At 38.2% G+C, this 7,582-nt stretch overlaps 1 long non-coding RNA gene across 1 annotated transcript; it reads left to right on the top strand.

Moving 5' to 3' along the window:
- Positions 1-2,751: 2,751 nt before the first annotated feature.
- Positions 2,752-4,573, top strand: LOC140533012 (uncharacterized). Its single transcript, XR_011976762.1, has 2 exons — positions 2,752-3,835; positions 4,135-4,573. It is a non-coding gene; the product is annotated as an uncharacterized lncRNA (long non-coding RNA).
- The last annotated feature ends 3,009 nt before the right edge of the window (positions 4,574-7,582 follow it).

Here is a 7,582-nt window from a genome sequence, read left to right as displayed (position 1 = left end):
CCTACCAAGCATAAATGAATACAATATATGAGGGGGGGAAATTGTCATTCAATGAGATAGAGGAATTTAATGCATTCCTTTTTTTGGACACAATTTAACTCTATTTTTACTCCTTTAAAACAATACTTTACAAAAAAAACCCCTCAGCTTTTACCTTTTCTGTTTCTATATTTAAATACAAAATATTTCAAAGTAGAATAAATTAACACAAATAATACAGATGTAAAGATTAGGATCATTTAGGCATAACAACTTTGGTATAAAGTCAAATTTATCTCAGTGCTTCTTTCTGTGTATGACAGGCGTGGGAATTAGCTGTTGGAAATTTATGGAAGGATTCCCTTTGCCTCTTTTTGTGACTAGAGGTGAGGAAGAGAAAGCAAAGATTGAGAAATTTTCCCATTCTTTTAGACGGACTAGTTCAATGCACAGACTTCTGACCACACAGAAACTTGAGTTTCATAGAAAAGTTTGGGTGCATGGCCTAGGGAACACAAAGAAAGCATATTGGGGTAGCACTGGGGAAGACAGAGAAATTTTGTCATGGCGTTCTGTGGCTTCTCTACAACACTCCAGAATTGGTCTTTCTAATTTGCTGATTTTCAGTGCAAAGAAAGACTGTTTCTTTGCTCCTAGGATTATGGCTGTGGCTGAGGGATTATCTGGAGACAGTCAGGCACAAGCCCAGCCACCTTGGAAAATTTGTGAAGGGAGTACAGAAAAGATTCTCTTCGTTATATAGTCCTGAGATTGGGGGTGGGAGTAAGAATGAGACTTTGTGAGATTTAGAATCATATCCTTAACAAATGCCAATGTGAACACTGGAAAAAAATATACCAAATTTTCTCTTTAAAAAACCTTGTGGTACAACTTTGCACTGTGATATCTATATCAGGGGATTTAAGCTTAAAAATCAAAGAGCACTGAATTAAATCCTCTAAATCAATCAAAACATAATAAGTTTTATTGATTAGGGTTATTTCTAAAACACAGAACTATATGTACATATTTGCATATAAATAGTAATTTAATATTTTATATACATATGTATATATATATTACTTTCAGTTTATATCCTGTGGAGAAATAATTAAATTCAAGGGAAAAAAGAGATATTTCATACAGATCAAAGTTTTGTTGCAAGAAGAACAAGGAGATGAGTTCTTCATCTCCATTAATTTATTTTATATAACTGATTCAAGGCCACATAAAGAATGCTCTACATTGCTATCTGAGCAAAAATAAGTGCTAGAGATGTTAAATTTAATGCATTCTTGAGAAGCCAGAGCTAAATTGAAAAAATTGACTTCTATATACAACAGTAAAGAGAAGCATGCGCAGGTAAACAGGAAAGACAGATCATAAGGGATTTATTAAAGTTGAACTGTTTACATTCCTACATGGAAAGATGATATTTGAAACTCATGAGATATTTCTCATTATTCATGTAGTTGGAGGGACTAGATAGATAGATAGACAGACAGACAGATACTCATGAGACATTTCTCATTATTCATGTAGTTGGAGGGACTACATAGATAGATAGATAGATAGATAGATAGATAGATAGATAGATAGATAGACAGACAGAAAGATAGATGGAGGGCACAGGGTGAGATAAATATGAAGGGATGATATCTAAAAAATAAAATTAAGTAGTGAAAGAGGAATGTACTGAGAGGAGGAAAAGGAGAGGTAGAACGGGATAAATTATCTTATGTAAGAGAGGTAAGAAAAGGATTTTACAGTGAAGAAGAAGAGGGGAAGGTGAGAGGGAATTAGTGAATTTCATTCTCATCAAATTTGGCTTAAGGAGGGAATAACATGCACATTCATTTGGATATGGAAATCTATCTTACTCTATAGGAAAGGAGGGGGAAGGAGATAAGGAGGGAAGAGACAAGATATGGCAGATTGGGGGAGGAGGTAATCAGAAGCAAACACTTCTGTGGAGGAACAGGGTCAAAGGAGAGAATAGAATAAATGGAGACTAGCATAGTATGGAGGGAAATATAGTTAAACTTTCACAATATGACTATTATGAAAGTGTTTTGCTTGACTACACATGTATAACCTATATCAAACTGCTTGCCTTCTCAATGAGGGTGGGTGGGAAGGGAGGAAGGGAGAGAATTTGGAATTCAAAACTTTAAAAACAAATGTTAAAAATTATTTTTACATGTATGGAACTAAGATACACAGGCAATGATGTTTAAAAATCTATCTTACCCTACAAAAAATAGAAAGGAAAGGGAATAATAGAAAGGGGCGGTGATAGATGGGAGCGTAGATTGTGGGAAACCTTAATCAGAATTCACGCTGTCATGAGGTGCAAGGAGGGGAGAGATGGAGAGAAAATTTGGAACTCAAGGTCTTGTGGAAGTGAATGTTGAAAACTAAAAATAAATAAGTTGTAAAAAATATGCGCAGGGAGTGTTTCTTAAAAAGTATAACATGATGACCAACTACTGGGTCTCATTTTGGATAGGTGATGCTTTCAACAATAGATGACAGTGGCATCTACCCTGAATTTAGAGTCAGAAAACTGAGGTTTCCATTTCAACTCTGCTTCTTCTTGTCTCTACAGGCTTTGCCAATTCATTATATCTCACAGGTCTCCAGTTTCCTCATCTGTAAAACTGTAGAGATTGGATGACATGTTCTCTAGAGGTTCTATCCAGGTCTAAGGTTTGTGCTCACCTAAAACCACTTGTTGATATTCACAGATCTATCTTAACATCCTTAAAGAAGATTACAAAAAAGAAGGACGAGAAAGGGGATGTTTCTTTATCATAAATATAATGGGGTGTAATGGGAGACTGCCCCATGAGGACCAGTCCTTAAAACTTGCACGTGATTCCCTACCTAGTTGCATCCAACATGTGGATTTTTAGGAAGACTTCTTCTGACCATGAGTAAACAAATGGATTGTGCCATATGGTTATAAAGCCTCATGGGGAGTCTGAGGAACTGGAAGGACTAATGACTGAACAGAGGTTGAGCTTGAACTGAGTAGTCTCACACAGAGCCCTTCGTGCACTTCTCTGTGCCCATACACTTCTGAGCAAGGAGGAGCTGCTATGGTCCTCCAGCTGAGGAAAGTGGAAGCAATTTTGTCTATCTCATTCCTCACCCAGATGTCCTGTATCCCTGATGCTATGATGGTATTGAGAGTATTCATTTTGTGTTTATTCTTTTCTGATCTTCTGTGTCTGAGCATACTGAGAAGAGACTAGAGAGACCAAGAAATTCATCAAACCCTCTGAAGTTTCATCTACTCCTGCAGTCTAGAGTCAGTGGTAGCAACAACTGAGTCCAGTAAGAAACCACAGCAGTGTGTAAGAACTAGATCAACCCAGTGTAGCAATGAAATGACTGGGCAGCTAAGACAAGGAGCCCTGCAAGGAGATGGCTCAGCTAAATGAGGGAGTGATTCATCCATCAGCTATGTCATAGCCCAAACTGCACTTGGTGAGGACCCTTTGGAAGGAGAAAAAAGACTCTCAGAACCAGAGGAACCCCTAGGCCACAGGTGCTCCTTATGTTGGTACTGTATCTGTGCTTCAAGTTTGAACTTAGTATTCCCAGGGACCAAGTGTGTACAGAGGGCAGTGTACTTCTGGGTTGGGGAGGGGAAGGGGCACGTGTCATTTCAGGCCTTGCTATACTTTCTTGGTAAATATCCTTTGGAAAAATCTTGGTGATATCATCTGGTTAATTGACATTGGAATCTTAAATTAGAGAACTTGTCAACCTCCCCTGGAAGACCCAGCCTGTTAACTTCAGTAGAGATTGGGAGAGAGAGGCCAGAAGCAGAGAGCTACGCAGACGAAAGGTAAGAAATTGTTTTGTGATTGCCATCTGTGGCTTCTGCCATCCTCTTCACCTTCCTTCTTTGCTAACTGAAATAACTTTCAGTTTGCTAGGTTCTTTGCTATGCTAAGAGGATATGCTTACTGGGAATAACAGCTCAAGTAACAGTTCAATTTCATTTATAATTATCACTCTGTTCCAGAAGGTTTTTCTCCCTAACGAGGGTTAACCAGTTGATCTCTGACCCACTTACTCTAATTTGTCTCTGATATTCTCTCTCAGTAATTAGTAATTACTAAATACTCTTTCTCTTTTCCCCAGGAACCCTGACAGTCTTCCCTTCCCAGGGGAATATTCTTAGAATGGGAGTATCTCACTCAAAGTGAGCCTGATAAGACCTTAGCCTAAAATGGCCAAGGTCTCACATTGCATCCTGGGACATCTCCAGTTGTCCTGATGAATATCAGGCCACCGGAACCAGATGACTCTGGAGGAAAAAGTGAGGCTGTTGACCTTTCAAAGCCCTCCCTCACTCAAATCAAAGTCAACTGCAAGTCACATCATCATCTTGATGTCATGGTCCTCTTCAAGAACTAAGGACAAACACAATGTTCTCTCTCTCTCTCCCTCCTGCTCTCCCTGCCTCCCCCCGCCCCCTCCTTCTCTCCCTCCTTTCTCCTCCCCCATTTCATTGTCTCTTCAGCCTGGTCAGATTTTTTTTCAGCCATGCACAATAATAGTAACAAAACAACTGAAACTATCCTTTGTGAAGTATTCTATGCATTTCAAAGTACATTCATGTTCATTCTCATTTGATCCTCACAGATTTCATGAAGTAGGCAGATAATTCCCAATTGACAGATGAAAAAAAGGAACAACACAGAGTAGCAATTGTCCAAGGTGTGTGGTGTGCGTGTGTGTGTGCATGTATGTGTGTGTGTGTGTGAGAGAGAGAGAGAGAGAGAGAGAGACAGAGAGAGAAAGAGACAGAGAGAGACAGAGACAGAGACAAAGTGAGAGAGAGACAGACAGACAGAGACTGAGACTGAGACTGAGACTGAGAGACAGCAGCTGGGACAAGATCCCATGTTTCTAGGCTCTTAATGAGACCCTAAAAACAAGTTGATTTGTCTTTACCTGATAAGCCCAGGAGCAGGTGCCTCTTTGTTGACAGTCTGAGGTCAGACCTTACCTCCCCAATCTTCAGTCTCTGCAGTGCTATCTGTTCAGCAGAACAAGAGAGCACTGAGAACAGGGTAACCTCTGATATGGATAGTGACACACAGTGGGTGGGGGGGGGGGTGGGCTTGAAATACTAAACAGGAAATGTTTGCTGTCCCAGAATCTCAGCTAGGCTCCATTAAGGAAGAGAGGCTCCCTGAGACTTTGGTTTCCAGAGAGATGGAATAAAAGAAATCAGAGACTTTTATAGAGACTCACCCTTCTGTCCTTCAAGCCAGACACTCAGTAAGGTCATCATTAGGAGAGAAGGGGAAATCAGAACCTTAGAGGGGCCCAGAAAATACTCTGCCTGCCATCTCAACAAAGCTTGACCCTTGGAAAGACAAGGGTCCCTATGTCTAGGGAAGGTAGAGAAGGGGTCACTAGGATCTCTTTTCAGAGGTGTTGTTGTGAAGGTGGAGAGGCCATTCTTTGAAACAGGGACCATCTCAAGAAACCTATGAAGTCGGTGAAGTGTGTCTTTGATAGGGGTTGAATATCCACTCCAAATGACTCTGCTTCTGTCTCTACAACCATCATATATCACTTTTCCTCAGGTCCCTGATCTCAGTTGGCTATGAATTTAATTTAGCAACATTAATCAAGCCTCCACTATGTTTAAGACACTCTGATAGGCACTGGGAATATAAAGATTGTCACCTTCCCCCACTCCTGAGACAGGGACAGATGAGAAAAGAAAAAGGGGAGGAGGAGGGAGAAAGGGAAAGGTCGATAGAGAAACAGAGAGAGACACAAACACAGAGGGAGACATAAAGGGAGGTAGGTAGAGAGAGGAGAGGCAGGGAGAGAACTTGCCCTGGAAAAGCTAATATTTTAGTGGAATGAAGGATCAAAACTAGGCAGATAGTGCAACTAGTAAAAAGCACTGGATCCAAGTCTAGACCTGATGTGAAATCTCACCTCAGATATTTATGCCATGTATGAACCTGGGCAAGTTATTTCATGTACCAGTCTTTGTTTCTTCTCAGGAACAATAAATAATAAAAATTATAGTAATAATAATGTATGCATCAAACATATGCCATGAGAATTTAGTTTAAAGCTTTTTCCCAAAACTTGTACTTTAGTTTCTGATTCTAGATGTATTGATCTTATTGAGGTAAAAACTTTTAAATTTTCTATTATGTAGACTTCCCGTTTGGTTATTTTATGATTTATTTTATCCTCTGATGCTGCATATTATTTTCTGCCTCTACCATGAAAGAAATAGTTTTCTAATGTCTTCCTATTTTCATGGTATATTTTTAATGAATTAATTCATTTTTAGCTTTCAACAATCACTCACATGAGCTTTTGAGTTTTAAATGTTCTTCACCTCCTTGCTTTCCTTTTCCTCTCCTGAAGACAGCATGAAATCTGAAAAGACTCAACATATACATTCATATTAAATATATTTTCACATTAATCATTTCATAAAGAGGAATTACAACCAATAGGAGGAACCAATAGAAAGAAGAAACCAAACAAAACAACAACAACAAGAAAGACAGACAAAGGTATATTTCCATCTGCATTCAGACTCCGTAGGTCTTTCTCTGGATGTGACATTTTGAATCATGAGTCTTTTGGAGATGTCTTAGATCATAGCATTGCTGAGAAGAGCTAAGTGTATGAAAGTTAGTCATCACAAAATGTGGCTGTTACCATACACAATGTACTCCTATTTTGCTTCCCTCACTCAGCATCAGTCCATGTAAGTCTTTCCAGGATTTTCTGAAATCCATCTGTTTATCATTTCTTATAGCACAACAGCATTCCATTGCATTCATATACCATGACTTGTTCAACCGTTCCTCAATTAGCAAACATTATCACAATTTCCAATTCTTGGTGACCACAAAAAGAACTACAATAAATATTTTTATACATGAGGGTGCTTTTCTAATTTTTATCATCTCTTTGGAATACAGAACAAAAGTGATATTGTTGGGTTCAAGGGTGGGCATATAGTTGGGCAAAGTAATTTCTAATTATTGTTTTAAGTTCCTCCTTATTGGCAATTAGTTCACCCTTTTTGTTTTTGATATTGGTGATTTGGTTTTCTTCTTTCTTTTTTTAAATTAGATTGACCAAAGGTTTATAAATTTTATTGGTTTTTTCATAAAACCAAATCTTAGTATAATTTTTAGTTCAATAGTTTTCTAATTTCAACTTTTTAAAACTGTCCTTTAGCTTTCAGTATTTCTAATTTGGCATTTACTTGGGAATTTTCAATTTGCTCTTTTTCTAGCTTTTTCAGCTGCATGCCCAATTCATTGATCTCCTCTATCTCTATTTCATTCACATAGTCATTCAAAGATATAAATCTTCCCCGAAGAACTGCTTTTGTAGTATCCCGTAAGATTTGGTAGGTTGTCTTATTATTGTCATTCTCTTGAATGAAGTTGTTGATTATTTCTATGATTTTCTGTTTAACCCACTCATTCTTTAAGATTGGATTGTAGAGTTTCCATTTTATTTTTAGTTTATATTTCCATGGCCTTTGACTACATATAATTTTTATGGCATTATGATCTAAGAAGGATGC

Source organism: Notamacropus eugenii, chromosome 3 (genome assembly GCF_028372415.1).
Source record: "Notamacropus eugenii isolate mMacEug1 chromosome 3, mMacEug1.pri_v2, whole genome shotgun sequence".
Lineage (NCBI taxonomy): Eukaryota > Metazoa > Chordata > Mammalia > Diprotodontia > Macropodidae > Notamacropus > Notamacropus eugenii.
Note: the sequence above shows the minus strand (reverse complement) of the source record. Positions and strands in the feature narration are given on the sequence as shown.